The sequence below is a fragment of the Lynx rufus genome, unplaced genomic scaffold (assembly GCF_022079265.1).
Source record: "Lynx rufus isolate CCGP_SWC_20201006 ecotype Redwood Valley unplaced genomic scaffold, mLynRuf1.p SCAF_45, whole genome shotgun sequence".
NCBI classification, from domain to species: domain Eukaryota; kingdom Metazoa; phylum Chordata; class Mammalia; order Carnivora; family Felidae; genus Lynx; species Lynx rufus.
Genome location: NW_025814862.1, coordinates 422,490 through 441,066, shown reverse-complemented (window position 1 = coordinate 441,066; position 18,577 = coordinate 422,490).

The following is an 18,577-nucleotide window of genomic DNA, read 5'->3' as shown; positions in this document are numbered from 1 at the left end:
CTATAGGAGTACACAACAAGAGGACACTTTTGGGCCTTCGACTGCCAGGGCCGAGGTGAGTGAGTTGGCCAAATAGCAGAGGGTTGCTGTGATGAGACCAGACAGACATGGGGAGCTCTTCCCAGGACGCAGGGCTACAGAGGGTCTGCTCTCTTCTGGAGTGGGAGAAGACAGGAGGGCATATCCCCGCATGCTCTGGAGCCCTGGGCACTTGTCAAACATCACCGGCAAGGCAGGCAGGTGGCCTCTGCCTGAGTGGGATTTATTCTAGTATTGAAAAGACAAATGCAGGTCTTGGGAGGCCTGCACCCCCTCACCCTCTGGGATCAGCCAGTCTTGCCTCTTGGCCATCTGCCTTGGATCAGCCCTAGTCCTGAGGGAGCAGCTGGACTGCAGCCAACCCAAGCTGGCCCAGGACAGCTGAGATATTGCAAACACCCCTGACCAGGGCAGTCAGGCCTCAGGAAGGTGTGTAAAGTATGAAGGCTGCTCGGGGGTTTTGTAACTAAGCCAGGGTGGTGACGGGGGCAGCACAGAGAGACCACAGAGAAGCCCAGTGGGGGCTGGTGAGCACCCCTGGAGAGAGATAGATAGGAAGGACCATGGGGTCTGGCCCTTTCAAGGGGACGAGGGTTTCCAGAGGCAGTGAATGAGATGCTCCCATTTGGGTCACCACCAGCCAGGGTACCACATTCAGGTGATCAGTGAAACCCTCATCAGAGCTGATGGGTCCCGGTGCCTCCTGTTCTATCGGCATCTGGCAAACCAGTCCACCAGCCACTGCCTGTCTAGGTATGTAAATAATAGGTTATCAATATATGGGCACACCTGGGTGTTTATTGTGCCACTTTAGCACTACCACAGCTGAGTGGAGTAGTCCCGATGCATTTTGTGGCCTACAGAGTTGACATTGTTCAGGATCTGACCCTTCTGAGAAACAGTTTGCTGACCTGGCTTGTGACTGGAGCACACAGAGCACCTGCTGCGTGTGGGTGTTGCCGCCTTCACCCTCACAGTGGCCTCACGGAGGTCACTTGAACCCCCACCTAATGAAAAGGAAACCAAGGATCAGAGAAGGCCACTGTCCTGCTGAGACCACACTGTTGGGACGGACAGAGCCTGGTGGCCTCTTGCGGGGCTGGAGAGGGGGAAGGAGGGAGAGTGACCCCAAAATGGTGTGCAGGTCAAAAGAGAAACAATGATGTTATTAAAGAGGCTGTTGATGGACTAGTGGTCAAACACACATCAAAGAGGGCATTTACAACACTGACAAACAAAACTGGCTGTAAGAAGCACAGGAAGGATGTCCCCAGGCAATGGGGTGGTGGTGGGAGGCACTGATCCCTGTGGCACCTGCTTGTGCTTCAGGGAGACACATCTAAGGAGGATGGTTTCAGGCTGGGGGGGGGGGTGGTCTCTAGGCCACAACTCTCTCCATGCCAATCCAACAACACTGGGACCCTGTGCCCTCCTCTAGGGGCTCTGTGGCCAGGTCACCCTGAGGGCAGCCTGCTGACCCTCTACCATTAGCCTGTCCACTTGGGCTGGGAGGAGGGGACATGGCAGGTCAGGTATGATGCACTTCCCAGGTGGTTAAGGTCGAGGCCTGGGCTGACAGAATCTTCAGAACAAAGAAAAAGTAAATGTGAGATGACTCTGTCCAGAAAAGGAGAGAGGCAGTGGAGTGAGGGGGTCTCCTTGTAAGCAGGCTTCCTTGGATCATCCTGTGGACCCCTGGCCAGAATCTTGAATGGAAAATGGACTGTGGAGGCCCATGATCCTCATCACCAATGCCATCATCATCACACTGGCCATGCGCAAGGATCTCAGATCACAGGCAGCCAAGACAAACCTGGGACCAACCTGAGGCTGATGTGGAGTGCAGTAAGCCTCACACAAGAGTGAGGAGCCCCAGAAGTGACTGAGCAGCAGGCCAGCACAGGGTGGACACCAGACACCCCTGAGTAGGGCCACAGGATGCCCATTCCAGCATCGGTGCCTTGAGGCTGCGTGGGGCTTCTTGGCCAAGAATGTCTCCCATTGAGTCCCTGTCAGTCCACCCAGGGCCCAGCACCAGGGAAGAGGAAGGGAGAGGGGAGAGATGAACCCTTGGCCTCCCTGGGACTGCCCAAGGCACAGACTTCCTGAGGTCTCACAACATCCCACAGCATAGCAAGGGGATGACCATCAATCCTACTCCTTAGACAAGGGTACTGAAGCTTACTGAGGTGAGGTGACCACACACACTAGCTGAGGACAGGGGACAGGGTCTAAGAACTCCTGCCATTTCCCCAGGTGACCAAAACAGACCCTGAGCCCTAGAGATCCATAAAGTAGAGAGACAGCTATTCCCCCCATAGCAGGCCAGCTGTTGAGGACACCCCCTATGCTCTGGGCTCCCTGACCCCTACTGCACCTCGTCCTCAGCCCAAGCTTATTGTTCCCTGGGTTGGTGGGCCCGGAGTCTGGTAGTCCCAGGCTCAGATGCGAGCTGCTCTGTACTCCTTCATGGAGTGGCTGGAGAAGCTGCTGGCTGGCTGTGAGACTGTCTCCACACCCATGACATGAGGATGACAGCAGGATAGCACTTGCCTTCTTGGGACCCTGAGATGCTTCCAGCTTTGTGGCTGGGGTCCCACCTTCCCAGAAGACCTTTAGTCAGCCCCATCTCAGGTAAGGGACCTGGGGAGTCAAGGCCCACAGCTCAGAGGTGGCATCCCAGAGCCATACTGATCACTCTGCTTCCAGCAGTCATGAGGCCACTCCAGCCTGGCCTGATGGCCCTGCTTTCTCCAGGAGAGGCTGAGTCCAGGCAGGAGAATGGGTGTGGGAAGAGGGCCCAGCAACCAGGCTGTACTGTAAGGATGCCTAGAACCGCTTCCCCCACCCTCTCTGCCAGGTTCAGCCTCAGTGGAGTGAGGAGGCTCACAGACAGGCCCGGAGCCCAGCACAGTGTGACTTGCCTCATGAGAGATCCTGTCTATGCTCAGCATGACCTCAAGTTGCTGCTGCTTCTCATGCAATACTGGCATACTTGGTGGTTCTCCTCCTTACTCACCTACCACCCATGTTAGAAACAGGTGTTCATTCCCCCTTCTCGAGAGCCAAGATGATGGTGATGGAGTATATGGTAAGAGGGACAAAGACTAGGAAGATGGGGGCTGCTCCTCTGGAAAAACACCCAGAGAAAGGGTCTCCACCATGGGCTTCTGGGGGCTCCTGCCTGATCACCCCAAACCTGCCAGTTGATAAGCTCCATTCTCAATAGTGCTTCCCTAGAACATGTGCCCAGAAAACCAGGTACCTGAAAGAGGCTCCAATGCAGACTGTAGGGAAAACAACTCTAGAGAAAGCAGAGACAGTGCAGGGAATAGATAAAAATTAGGTAAAAAAATCTAATCAGTTTCCTCTCAGGGATAGGAGAAGATTTAAAACAAGAACAGTGTGCTATGAACAAGGAGCTATCAGAAAATAAGAAGAGTACCTGGAAGTTAAAAATAGAATTGCTAAAATTACCAAAAAATCAATAGAAGGGTTGGAAAACAAGGTCAAGGAAGTCTTCTAGAAAGAAAAACAAAAAGAGAAAGAAGGAAAAAAAATTGATGAGATTCAGAAGACAAATATAGGTCAAATATCTATTTGAAACAGAGATAATAGAAGAGAAAAAAAGTTATCAAAGAAATAATACCAGAAAATCTCCTAGACCTGAAGACCTGGCCCTCCATTGGGCAAGTGCCTAGCATAATAGATGACATTCACAATGTGATTTTAGGCCTCTGGGCGCGGGGTCAAAAGAGCTCCCAAGGGAAAAGCAATGTGGCATCAGACCTCTCTACAGCACACTGGATGTCAAGAAGATAACAAAATTGCAATGGCTTCAAAATTCTAAGGGACATTATTTTCAATATGGAATTCTGGAGCAGGCCAATCCAGCCTGAATAGGTTTGTTAACATATGAGGACTCACAGAATGATTCTTCACTGTGTCTTCCTTAGAGAGTTACTTGGGGATGTGCTTCAGTCAAAACTAGGATATAAACCCTGAAAGAGGAAAATATGCGGCCCAGGAAACACTGGGTGATGCTGGGAAGTCTGCTGGGGAGTTGTGAGGGGGCCAAAGCATGCCTGGTCCATGTGGGGGCAGCAAGACAGAAGCCTGGGGTCACACCTCCAGGTTTAAATGAGAGACCCAGTAGAACACCTGAGGTGAAGAAGAGTAAGCACAGGGTAGTGGACGGGACAAGAGAGTAAAGATAGAGTCAATTGTAAATCCAGGAAAACCAAAGGCCATACAAGAGTAGAAAGGCCACCAAAGTACCCACTCCCAATCGTGGTGGGGTGGTGAAGGGCATTTATGTGACCTGGGTTGAGAAACACTGTTTATGAATTTAACTAATGGTAGTGAGACAACCATACTAGGAAGTATACTAGAGAAGAGGGGGCATGGAAATGTGAAACACAAGGAACAGGAACAGTGGCTGCCTTCAAGGAGGAACAGGGGCTGGGACAGAGCAAGCCGATTCTCCAGACTAGCCCTGGAGGTCTGGGTGCAGGTTTTAACTTTGACCAAGATATGGTCGACCATTTTATCTTTTCAAAATGGCTGCATATTTGGCACTGAAATGTCAGAAATAGAGATAAATAAAAAAAGAGAAAGTGTATCTGCCAGAAGGTGGAGATGAATGTGGTCTAGAAGCAGGCATGTCTGAGGTGTAGGAGGACAAAGTGGGACTGTGATTTCTTGAGCTGCATCTCCATGGCCCTGAACAAAGCTCTTCGGCATCATGCTCTGCCAAGGGTCATCAAGGTTGCGTCCCAACTCTAGGGACACTCCGGGCTCTTGGCTTCAGAGGCCTCTGCTATTTAGACACTTGACAGGACAGCTTTGGCCTGAAAATTCAGCTGTGTGCTCAGACCTTCCACAGTCAGACAAAGCCTTACCCTAGCTCCTCCTCACCTCTACCCTGCTGCCAGTTCACAGATGCAAGACCCCCATGAGCAGGAAGCCCAGCAGGTAAATCCGGCAGGGGCAGTGTGCACATGGTGCCTCCGGAGTGGGGGTCTGTGGCTCTTGGGGAGGGCTTGCCCTGACCTTGGCTGAGTGCAAACAGGCTTTCCTCGGCTTCAGTGAGAGCCCCAATTACGTTTCTGCCAAGGAACCCGTGGCACACAGGCAGGGGCAACGTGAATAAGTAATTGCTCTTTTATTAACGAGTGATAAATTATTCCTATATGATTGTGTGTGATAACTCTTCCTTATTTGAAATCAATTTGGGATGGAAATTGTTGGCGGCTTCTCACCAGTGAGGGTGGGAGGACCAGGCGCCGCTGCCTCCTGGAAAAGCAGGTCAGTGTATTTCGGCTACTTCCTGAGGCTGATGCGCCAGGAGCTGGCATGCAGGAGGGGGTTGGCAGCCCTGGGGGCAGGGGCTAGGGAAGGTGGCCTTATTCCTCAGCACCTGCCCCTGGGATCTGGGAGGGTCAAGGCAGGTGTTCCGGCACAGCCTTTCCCTACCTCCAACACCTGCCGGAAGTGCTGAAAGAGGCCCAGCCCACCCCACTAGACGCAGGGCACATACACCTTGAGCCAAAGAAGTATCAGGCCAGGAGAGGAGCCCCTGAAAGCCCAGGCCCTTACTGGAGACCACCACAGGCATGGGTGGGCATGGCTGGATGATCAGGGTCAGGGGGCCATCTGCAGGCCACATTCCACTCACCACAACCCCCCACCACCACCATGTAACCCTGAGGCCAGGGCTAGCCTGATCTTTCATCCTCACAGAGGACATACCCAGTGCCCGGCTGGACTCCTACCCAGGCCAATGATGGTTCAACTTTATCAAACCTGAAAAGGCATTTTCCTTTTTCTTACATATTTTCCTAATGATTTCCCCATCCTCATTCCCTCCTCCCCCAGTTCAACACATGAGGGTCTCCAGCATGAAATGAGGCCCAGGTCAGTCAGACCTGGTCTGGCCCCCCACCGGCCCCGTAGTGCCCCTGGCAGGTCCCCAACTCCCAGGGGCTCAGCATGATTGTCTGTTGATCTGTGTGAGGGGCTGCACTCAGCAGGTGCTCGGTAACTGCCAAGCAAAGGTAAGAAAGACTGCACTTCTGAAGGCCCCCTTCAAATAGGCCCTGCAGCCTTGGTGGACTCACATGGGGCCAGGAGAGCCCGTGCAGAGGAGGAAGCATATGATCAGGGAACAGGGCGCCTTTGGCGCATGTGCCAGCGCAGACCTCTTCCCGGAAATGCATACTTAAAACCTTGCAGTCAGTCAGCTGCCTCCCTCCCAGCCCCGGCTGCAGGAAACCAGGCTGTGCCCACCTATCCCCACTCCTACTCCTCCCCAGCTGCCTCCCTGTCCCATCATGGCTGCTACAGGCCTGAGAGGCCAGGGCACCTCCCAGCTCAGCCACTTTGCCCAGCTCAGCTTAGGCACCGCCAGTGACCTTGCCTCTCGGGTCTGGGTTGGTCATCTGTGAAATGGGGAAGTTGGGTCTGAGAACCTGACAAATCCCCAGGGGTTTGGGGGCACTTGGGTGGACCTGGGTCCCTGATACCCCACACCTTCCTCCACTGCCAGGGTGCCCACTTAACCACACACCTCGCTGGTCAACTGAGCAGGTCTCCATGTTGCTTGCTTCTGTCAGTTGCCCCCATGGACTGTGGGCTCCACAGGGACAGAGCCACACCTGGTGACTAGCACACACCATAGATGTTTGTCACATGAATGTAAGAAATGTCCACCACTACAGGCAAGTTGCAGACTTTGCCAGGCTGTGGGAACAGAATTCCCTGAGGATGTGCAGGCCCAGACAGCCTATGGGGTACTGATATCCCTGTGGGGAGTATGTGGCAACAGCACCTGGAAGTCAAAGGCAATTTCATTTCTGCTACAGAAATGTTTGTGTCTCCCTCAAATTCCTATGTTGAAGTCCTAACCCCCAGTGTGACAGTATTTGGAGGAAGGGCCTTGAGAGATGGGCACCTAGATGATGTCATGCGGGTGGGGCCCACACGATGGAATTAGGGCCCTTATAAGAAGAGACAGTGGGGGGTTTGTTTTCACTGTCACCACATGGGAACATGGTGAGAAGGTGGCCATCTGTAAGCCAGGAAGAAAGCTCTCACCAGAACCGTACCGCACCGGCACCCTGATCTCAGACCTACAGCCTCCAGAACTGTGAAAAAATAAATTTCTGTTGTTTAAGCCACCCAGTCTGTGGCATTTTGTTATGACAGCCTGAGCTGACTAATACAACTTCTTTCTTACATCTGATATATTTTCCCAGATCTTTTTTACAATGCACACAAACCAGTAAAATCAGAAATGCTTTTAGTTTGGTTTATTTGGTCTCATGTACCAACACTGGATGGGGAAGCCCTGCCCCAAGAAGGGTGAATGAGGCAGTGCCCTGGCAGCAGGACCCCCTTCCAAGACTCCCATGCCATGGGGTCCCCGCCCACCACAGCCAGCCCTGCAGGATGGCTGGAGAAAAAGGCCAGGGCTTTGGTGCAGCCTCTGCCTCTCTGGGGCCTCAGGTAGGTCTTCCAACCTCTTGGGACCTGCTTCCTCACCTGGAAAATGGAGATACCAAGACCCACCTCACAGGGTATGGAGAGACCCCACAGCCCACTCAGGGGTGGTGCACAGTGGGTACAGAAAATTCATAGCCCACCTGTGGGGTCATCTCAGGAGGGATGGGTCATATCACCCCCCGGCAGGGACCCACTGCCCCCACCTGACAGAAGGGAGGTCAAGTCACAGCTATAAAGGGCATGCTGGTGCCTGACCTGGCCTAACTCCAGCCTTGATTCTGTCATGTGCACTGGATCCTGTGGCTTCCATGAGCCTTTGTGTAGGCAGTTCCCCTTTCCAGAATGCCTGCCCTATCCCAACACATCCTCCTGGAAGGGCTCTTCTCCTCACAGTCCCACCATGCCAGCCCTTGGAAGAGGACCCTTCCCAATCTGTTCCCCTCCCACACCGCAGCCTTGCCTGAGGCGTCCGTCCATTCTTACACCCACCCCCAATGCTGGACTCAGCCCCAATGGGGCCATTTAAGGAGCAGGTGAATAAGTAGAGACCTGGAGCTTGGTCAGGGTCTCAGCCATGGGCTCCCACCATGGGGTACCTGGCAGGGAAGAAGCACAGCTAGGCCTGAGGGGTCCTGCATTGAATTACACACCAAGCAGGTCTTGACTCCACCTGGGCCTTGGGGTAGTGTAGGGGTAGTGAACTTACCAGTGCTGGTGCTGGCCACATGGCAGGAAATGAGCGGCAAGGGCCTGAGGATGAAGGTCTGTAGGCCCTCCCTCCCTAATTCCTACAGGCTGCTCTATCTAGGAACATGTCGCCCCCACCCCCCAGGCCTCCTTAATCACTGGTGGGGAAGGTCATGTCTATGTCAGGCTTCCTGTAATCTGGAGTGGGGGTGGAGCAGTCAGCCACAGCATCAATGAGGGCTCCATAGGGGCACTGAAGTGCAAGCGCGCGCGCGCGCGCGCGCGCTGCGCGCGCGCGCGCGCGCACACACACACACACACACACTGCCACAACCTGCCTCGGGCCATCCCCGGGGGGATGGGCTGTGACTCCGGCAGCAGGTAAAGAATGGAGTCCATTAGGGCCACCATCTGTCTCAGCAGTGACGGGTCCTCTCAGTGACATCCGGGAGGTATGTAGATGGAATATCTTTATGGGGAGAGTTTTTCTTTTGCCAATTTTCGAACAGGAAGCCAGACACTTGTCACACCTGTCCCCGTGTCAGCCTCTGCCTGACATAAATTGGGGCTGAGGCAAGGAGATGAAAGACAGCCTGGACATGACAGGTGTGCAGGGGCCACATGTCATACGGCCAGGAGCACACAGAGCAGTGGGCTGGCCTCCCGCTGGGGCTGGGCCCAACACAGGGCTGGCCTCAAACTAAAGGCTAGAAAACACTTAACCAAAGAGAATGGAAGGAGAAACAAGTGACCCTCAGGGACCTGCCCAGGTCCCCTCCACCCAGCCCCTACCCCTGGTGTACATCTTGTTGCCTAGCTAACCCCATCAAAGGTGGGGAGGATCCTGCCCAGAGGATGGGCTGGGGGGTCACCTGCAAGGCCATATGTAGGAACCACAGCCCCAGGGCACCCTTTAGCTCCTTCATCAGTTCCTGCCATGTGGGGAAAGCCACCCATGCCCTGGGGTGAGAAGTGCTCACTGCCAGTGGGGCAGTGACAGTCCTGTACCTTCCTCAGATGGCCTTGGGGTCTCGGTCTCAGCTCCCAAGGAGACCTAAGAGCTGAGTTCTCACCAGGCTCATTGGCCATTGCCTCACACAGCTTCATCCCTTGGGAAGCCCCATGGAGCCTCAGGGTGGGGCTGGGCAGGGGCGTGACTAGCCAGCTCTGTGCTCTCTGAGGACAAGAGGGGTGCTGAGTGTGTCTTGGGAGAGCAGGGAGACCTTGAGCAGGATGGCAGAGGGAAGTGGACAGTGGAGAGCTGTAGGAGGAACTTGGCAGGGCTCTGGGAAGGGTGGGGGGGCAGGACAGAGCACTAGGGCCCACTCCCAGTTCCTGGCTGCGGTGTGCTGTGGAGGCAGGTGAGAGAGCTAGGTGCGAGCATCCTGTGTGACCTTGGGGCCCACAGCCCTCCCAAGACTGCTGTGATGTGGTGTCCAGCCCATTCTGGTGACTGGCCAGGACTGGCCTTTCTCTGTAATTCTGCTTCTACCCATGTGTTTGGGGATGGGAGGTGCTTTTGGGCTGGAGGTTACACCCTGGGGGCAGGTGGCCCACCCTTCTTCTGCCTGCATCCCACCCTACCCAATGACCATGGGGTGCCCCTTCCACCAGACCACAAAGCTGCTGCAAAATGAATTGTGGGACAGAAGTCTCCACATTGTGAAGGCAGAGAAACCTTGAATTTCCTTCTAAGTCAGGATGGAGTGACCAGGCCCAGTGCCCATCTGACCCAGGCCCCTGCTGGGACGTGGGCTCCTCGCTGAGAAGTGGAGGTGCCTTACATGGGTCCCAGCGTCCCCTCCAGACTCCCGTGCCACTGGCCTTGCCTGGATTTTTGCACATCCCACCTTGACCTCTGACTTGGCTCCCCTTGGTATGAACTGATGTCACAGACTCCCCTTGAGACAGGTGGCAAGGACCCTCATGGCTACAGGACTGACGGGGAGTGGCAAGGACCCTCATGGCTACAGGACTGACGGGGAGTGGCAGGCCCCGGCGGGGGCTCCTCCTCTGTGCTCCCATGGCTCAACAGAGGCTTCTGCTTCAGGAGTACAGTGGCTGTACACCCTGCTTCCTGAGTTACACCACAGACCCCCCCACCCCTGCCCAGGGCAGGGACGCTTCAAAGGACTTGGGAACCTGAGGGGTCCCCTGCGAGGTGGAGGCCCCCTGACCCACTGAGGGCCCCAGAAGCCCCATCACCAGCCTCTATTTCCACAGGAAGTTCCAACTGAATGGGACAATCAAGCTTCCATGAAGGGCTGGGCCCTGAGGGCAGCACTCAACATTGACTCCCCCTTCAGAGTCTCCCCGCTTTGACAGAAAGACTCAGAAGGCGAGTGACACACCCAGGTGTTCAGCTGGCTCTGGGCTAAAGCCAGGAGGGTCCCAATGCCAGACACTGCCTGCCCGGCTTTTGCCTGGAGGGGATCCCCTATAGGTTGGCATCTCTGTCTCTCTCTAGACCCATGACTTTGCTTGTCTGAGTCCTGGAGGGGGGCCGCCCTCTTGCAGCCACCTCAGACAACTGGTCTGTACCTGACACCCAGCAGCCATCCCCAAGGGCCATGACTGCCAGCTCCTGTGTCTCCTGGGAACTGACTCAAGTCACTGCCCATGAGGCTGCTCCACCATTCATGGCTCCCTGTATCCCAGTGCCAGGTCTGGGCTGGACTTGGGGACGTGGAGATGGGGAGGCAGGCACAGGTATGCATGTCAGGTGCTGAGACCAGAAACTGGGGGCCTCTCCCACTGAGGGTAGAAGAGAAAGTTCCCAAATGAGACTTCCTGGCCCAGGCCCTGAAAACAAGGGGGGCTCATCTAGACATGGCAGAGTTTAAGCAGGAGGAGCTTGGCTGTCAGGTAACATGTTACAGAAAGCATCTCAGAGCTTGAATGCAGGACAAGATGGCAGGCAGGCAGCTGTGGGCATCTGTGGCCATAGGTCTGGGAGGGGGCTGGCTTGCAGCAGGCCCTCAGTGAGGGATAAAAGGGGATGGACCTCCCTGGAGCCCAACTGGACACTGGACTTGTTTTGGAGGATGGGAGGCAGCAAAGACCCTGGGCCTGGGGTGTGGATGATGGGGGTAGAAGGCAGGTGGTACAGGGGTAATGTCCACCAGACCGACTGGGTCTGAGGGACCTGTAACTCCAGTGGAACTCCACATGCAGGGGAAAGAGATGTGGAGTTGCTGGGTGAGGGCAGCATAGGGGCCTGAGATCCCTGCTCAATTGCATAGGCCTGGCATACAGCAAGGAGGCAATAAACACTTACTAAGCAATCATGGGGACCAGAGGGCCAGAGCAGAACTCTATGACAGGTCAAACCAGGCCCCAGAGCTGGCCTTGCTGGAGTGGGTAGGGAGGTAAGTAAGTTTGGGGGCTCTGGATTCCCAAGCTGGTCTTGAGACCCCCCACCTCCCCTCCTTTCATGTCTGCTCACTGTCCCTGCTCTTTATGGAGCACATACTGTGTGCTTGGAGCAGCCACATGACACCATGAGCCAGCCACCCAGCCCCCACCTGTCTCCCCCAGAGCTCAGCACCCTACTCGCCTCAGACTTGGAGCATTTTCCTACCCAGAAAGGCACTGAACTGGAAGCACCACGTTTGGTCAACAGGCGCTGATTATGGATGAGGCCTCTGGTGACCAGGAAAGGGCGGGTGCTGCCCAAGGTCACAGAGTGAGCCGGCACTGCACAGGTTGATCCAACGCCTGCCCAGACTTCAGGATGGGGAGACTTCTGGCAGGTCCCTGAGCCTGCCCCATCTGGGCCCCAGCAGGAGGTGAATAAAGGCAACATCTCAACAAGGTCACAATAGCTGGGACAGATGGAGGACACAGAGCTGGGCCCAGGCAAGTGAAAGGGCAATCTGAGAAGGCTCCCTGGAGGAGGTGAGGGACCCAGAGCTCTGTCTTGGCCTGAGCCCCTAGGCACGCCATCCCCTTCCTCAATGGGCCCCTCACCAGTTTCAGCCTCAGCCTGACATTTCCCGTGACATTTGCTGCAAAGAAATGGAGTCATAAACCCAAAGGTTAAATTTGCACATTGCCTCACACTGCCAGGAGAAGCGTGGTCCCTCCACCCACCAGTGCCATGGCTGCAGGGTTTGTGTGGGATGGCCCACCCATCCCTGGAGCCTTTACTAGGGGCCCAAAGGTCCCCCTCCCAGGCCTTCCGAGGAATCTGAGCCACTGATGCCCAAAACAGTTTCTGGGCACAGCAGTCCCTGAATCATGTCACATGGGGTGCCTATCAGAGGCCCTGCCCAATCCACTTGCAAACCTGAGGCTCCGAGACACCCCGCAGTAAAGGAGCTCTGTCAGTGCCACTTAACCCAGCCAGTCCCAAATTTGCTTGACCACAAAACCCTTGTTCAATCCGCACCAACATTCTGTGGAACTTCAATTACACGGAGTGTGATCTGTGATGGCCAGTTAGGAATGCCTCAGTGCTGACCAGCGAGCACAGGAGCACCCCCAGGGTGCCGGGCGAGCTGCCTGAACAAAGCTGGGCCAGCTCCTGACACCCCAGCCCCTCCAACTGGGCTCCCCGTATCACCGTTGGCCCAGCTCCGCATGCCAGGCCCAGATGGGGCTCACAGCCTGTCAGACTCACCTGAGCCAACCCAAGCTCCTGGCCTCTGCCCACACAGCACCTTCCACAGCCCCTCCAGGAGGTCTGCCCCAAGTCCTGCCTTTCAGCTCCACCTCCCGGGCCTGGCTGCCCTGTCCTGGAGCGAGTGGAGTGATCAAGGGTGTAGGATGGTGCCGCAGGGCCCATCCCCCATCCTCGCTCACCAGGGCAAGGCAGAGGGCCCAAGGCAGAGGGCCCTCCCTGACAGGGAGACAGGACTGTCAGGATGCTGCCAGCTGAGGGCAGAGGCTGTGAGAAGGGGGTAGGAGAGAGGTAGCCCAAAGCCCAGCTGCATAAGGGCCATCCTTGGAGTCAGAGTCCTGATCAAAGCCTAGAAGCAGATTCCACCACTACCAGCGAGAAACCCTACCCCAGGGGAGGGAGAGGCCCAGGGAGCCCATCCATAAAATGTTGGGAGGGGGTGAGGATCAGGGCTTGCTACCATCAGGGGAGGGGGCCTGTGGCCACACCCTGGGGGAGACCCGTGGAGTCCTGCACTGAGGACACTGGGGGCATACACTAAATGCATCTCCTTGAGGGCCAGCTCCAGGACCATGGACACTGTGAGAGACTGAGGCAGGTTCAGATAAATAAGTGATGGCGAATCTTCAGGAAGGGATTCCACACACACCAGTAAACCCATGATGCACAAGAATAGTTCCCGACGTGCAATATGTTTAAAATACAGCGACAAAAGAAGAAACTGCAGCACACAACACCCGGCTGGGCCCACACATGCCAGTGACGGCCTGGGGAGATAGAGCGGGTGTGGACAGCATGCCCACCCTCTGGCTGGGCTTCCAGTTTTGGCTCTGTGACCAGCTGTCCTTTAAAGCATTGAGTCCTATAAATTCAGGAGGGCAAGGATCACATCCCCTTATTTGCCTGGTTCCAAACAGGGACAAATGAGTGAGTAAATGAACGGGTGTCTGAGTAAACAGATCAGGAGCAATCGCAGTGTCTGGGATGAGGCAGCTGGGACACAGGGTGGGGGACACAGAGAGGTGTCAAGGTTGTTGGGGGGTTACCTTGAGAGAGAAGGGGGGGGCTGGGGGCCAGTGCTGTGGCACAGCTGGAGGGAGAGCGGGGGACAGCCAGGCTGGCTCATTATGGACCTTGAGGCCCAGGCCCTAGGTGGCCACCGAGGGAGGCAGCCCTGCCTGGGAGTCAGGGCCCTTCAGGCTAGGGCCGGGGTGACACGAACTTCATTAACCAGGCACAGTCAAGAGCCCTCAGGAGCCCCACAACAGGGCTCAGGGGCAGGGGTGTCGCACACTCATACACACTAACTCACACCCATTCACTCATTCAACGCAATTCACTCATTCACCATGGAACTGCTTCCTCGTGCTCCTGTTCTCCTGACCCCTTTCTGGATGCACAGACTGAGGCTCTGTGGAGACACTGGCCACAGGCCCGGGAGAGCAGGAAATGCAGTCCTGGGAGATGGGTTCCCTCTGCCTCCACCAGCGGGGACCCTCCTGGTGCTGCACCAGCTGCCACAGGCATCCATGCCACAAAGCCATGAATTCGGGCCTGGGGCAGGGAGCAAGGGGGGGAACGGAGCCAGGAGGCAGCACCATTCATGGGTGAGAACAAGTCCTCTGGCCTGGGGGCAGCAGGGGGAGGGGAGCTGGAGTGCAGTGAGCATGGGGGAGCCAGGGCCACACGTGACCAGGCCCTCATAGTCTGTTGCTCACAGCGAGTAACAGCAAACAAACTCTTGGCCCTGTGATGGGTCTCAGGCCAGCCCTCAGGTTCCTTGGACTGCGGGACTTCCTCTTCTGCCTTCCAGAGCCCCAGCACAGGCTGTGGTGGGGGGAGGTCTTCTACAGACACCCCTACAAGCCCTCTTGCTTCTTGAGACCCACTGGGCCCTCTCCCTTACCTTTCATCCACGACCACAGAGAGAGGGTCAGTCCCAACTGCAGGACACCCAGCTGGCTGTTAATCTTCACATAGAGAAACTGAGGCCCAGGTATTCTGTGAGTTCTCTGCTGGTGAGGGGCAGAGCAGAGATGCTGCCCAGCTTGGGAAGCACATTGCTGGCCACCTCCCACCTTCTGTAGTGCTTTCACTCGCTCCCTGCCCCCCAACTGCACATCACCCCTTTCCAACTCCCCTGTGACCTCCATGGGCCTTTATTTCCCCACCTGCAAATAGGCACAAGGGAGGTCCAGTTGGCAGTGCAAGGTTTCTGGGAGGACTTCCATTTGTGGGAGCCACTGACTGGGGTGGCGTGGGGGGTGATGTTTTGGGTATTTTGAAGGCAAAAGTACTGGCATCAGAAGCCCATGGGGACCTTGGCCTGGAAGTATCCCCAACAACCCGTGAGGGATTACTGGCCCATGTCACTGGCCCAGGAGAGAAGGCCGAGGTACAGAGAGGTGAACTGTCACACCCAAGGTCATACCACTGACGGGTGGCGTAGCCAGGACCCAAATCCAGGCTGTCGTTCTGCCATCCCACACCCGGCAGCCAGGGTTTATGAGTGGCCCTCTGCCAGGTGGTAGGGTGTGACCACCACCTGGCTCAGTCCCTCCCATAGAACTTGCTTCTTCCTCACCTTGACTGGCTTACAAAAGAGGAATGGCCAGCTCCTCAGCCTGCCCACCTATGGGGCCCAACCTCCAGCCTGCCCCTCTGTTTTACTCCCACACACTCTGTAAGGATGACCCACTTGTCCCCATTCTATAGACAAGGACACTGATGGTGGCTGGGGGACAAGGCAGTACGGCCCTGCCTCTCCAAGCCCGGGCCCAAGGCCCTCCTCACCACAGTGAGAGCGGATCACCAACACCCTTACCTCAGTGCCGCACATAGCATCTGAGGCCGGTGACACCACAGAGCACCTCGCCAATAAGGCTCCTACCATGGAGATACTAAGGCACAGGGACAGGGTCTTCCTGAGGTCACCCTGGGTCGGCCTCGGTGTGGGCACATACCTGTCCCCCATTGGGCTTAGTGGCAGTGACTGCACAGCATGGGGGAAGGGTCTGGTCTATGTGTCACTGTGTTGACCTCGAGGTTTGAAATGAGCCTTCCCTGCCCGGGTGGGTCCCAGCCCCCATCGGCCACCATTGCCCCGGTAAGGGGGGGAGGGGAGGAGTGTCTGGGAGCCCTTTTGCCTCATGCCCTAGGCTGGGCGCACTGAATTAGCTCCCCAGCACACATCCTTAGTGCCTCTGCTGAAGATTTGGGTAAAACCTGGTCGCAGCCTGTCTGGGCATACAGGGGCACCAACAATGGAGGCAAAGAAACACATGCCGATGTGGTCACAGGCACATATGGTCATGTGTGCAGACACACACGTGCAGAAGCATACTGAGTCACACACATGAACACACCACACACACACACACACACACACACACACACACACACACACACCCAGACCCAAAGGGGCTGTGGAGGGGTGACTCCCAGGACTTGGGGAGAGGCAGACAGAGGTGGGGCCATGCTCCTGCAGCCTGTTTCTCGCCCCTCCATCTGTGAGCTCTGGCTGCCCAGAGCCTCCCCCTCAACACATGTGCATGTAGGCAAGGGAGTGGGTCCCACTGAGGGGCCCCAGCATGTGCCAAGTGGGGAGACCACAGCAGGCACGCTATGTGCATGCATGTGTGGCTGTGGGCGTGCGGGCGGGGGTGAGGACATGGATGTGCATCCACAGCATGTGTGCGCGGGCACACTGGGGCAGTCTGGCATGCATGTGCACACGCGATGTACAAGTGTGCAGCCCTTGTAGACACGTGCACGTGCAAGGAAACGTGTGTGCAGCCTGCGGCACTGTGGACATCAGCAGGGCAGCCCGGGTAGGCACCAGGGGAGCACCCTCCAGGCTGGGCATGCCCAATTTCCCCCATAGGAAGTCACCCTCCAGACCCCACCTCTCAGGACCTCACACCAGGGGTCCCATGAGGGCTGTCAGGGAGGGGGTGCTGCCAGCCCCACCACTTCTGGAACCACTCAGTTGAGCCCCCAAGGGGCCCTCAGGTTGCGGGTGTGGAGGTGCTAAGGCTGCCTTCTTTCACCGCCAACCCCCTGGGGTAGAGCGCTGGGCCAGCCCCGCCCCCCCCACGCCCTCTACTGTCGCCAACGCCCCCATTTCATCCCGCTGCGGCCTGACCCCAGAGAAACCAGAGGTCCTGAGCGGACTACTAGGGGCAAAGGTGAAAGCGACCTAGCACCCCCACCCCTGCTCCGTACCCACGTTTCTGCAACCCTGCTCATTAACCCCTTAGAGGCCAGGGCGCTCCGAGGCTGGACCCCGCCCTTCCAGCCAGCAGACCCACCCGGCCCGGGCTCGGAGTTCGGGGCCACAGGGCCCCGCCGCCCCCGGCCCCGCCGCCTTGGCCAACTTTCCCGGGAAGCTGCAACTTTTCCTCCTGCCGCGGGCTCCGCCCTCCCGGGGCCGGGGTGCCCGCGGCCCCAGTCCGGCGCGGCACTGCGGTGGCCCTCACAGCCTCCCGGTGACCCTTCCGCCTGCCTCGGCAGCCCCGGCCTGGCCCTGCGGCTCCAGGAGGGGCCGCCCCCACCGTCCCCACCCCGCCTGCCCGGATCGGGCGCGGCACAGCACTCACCTCCGGCGGACGCCCTCTTCATCTTAAGGGTCGGGCGGGGCGCGTCGGGGACCGAAAGTCGCTTCGGGGCCGGCGCCCGTCTCCCCGCGGCCGGGTCCGCATCCAGGCGCCGCCGCTCCGGCCCGGCCCCGGCCCGGCCGCGGGACGAGGCTGGGCGCGCTCCGCTCCGCCCGGTCGGCTGGGCTGGCGGGGCCGCGGGCGCGGAGGGCGAGGGCGGCGGCGGCGGCGGCGCGGAATGGAGGGGCGCTCGCGGCGCGGGCCGGGAGCGGATGAATGTTTTATGGGATCATGTGGTTTGACGCGCGAGGAATCCGCCCGGTCCCCCCCGCCGGCCGGGCCGGGGCGGGGCGGGGGCGGGGCGGGGCGGGGCCTCGCGGCGGGCGGGGCACTCACCTGGACTTCGGCCCGGCAGGGTGCGTGGGGCGGCGGGGGGGGGGGAGGGTAGGGGAGCGGGGGAAAGGGAAGGGAGCGTGGGCGGCTCAGGGTCCCGGGGCGCGCAGGCCGGGCCTCAGGAGGTATTCAGCCCGCCCGGTGCACCGGTGCCACGCGCGGCCCCAGACAAAGGCGGCGCATTTCTGAAGAGGCGGCGGCCCCTGCAGGCGGCCGCGGGGATGGCGGCGAGGGCCGGAGCGGGCCGGGGGCGCGGGCCGGAGGGCGTGGGCTCCAGGGCGTGTCGGCCCGGACTGGCCGGGGTGTGAGGGTCACCGAAGCGTCCAGCCACCGGTAAGGACTTTGTCCGGAGGCCTGGAATGGCCCCCTCGCTTTCTCTGGAGCCACCAGGGCCGAACAACCCTTTACTGGAGTAGGATTGCTCCATTCTTTCATTTAGAAAACTGAGGCTCAAAGCTCAAGAGACTTCTGAAGCCCCGACCCGTTTTCGCACCAACCCTCTCTGGACCAACCCAGGGAGGTGACGCAGTCACAGTCCTGCCCTGAACCACAGGTGCACCTCACCTGTTCCCTCCTTCGGAAAGGGGAAACCCAGGTGATTCCTTGCTGCCCACCTGCTGAGTATCCCCATGCTCCACAAAGCCAGCCTAGGCTTAAGGACCAAAGAACCCATTGACCCTGTCCTTTACCCCTGGGCACCTACACAGACCTCCCTCTGTCCCTCTCCTCAGGGAATCTA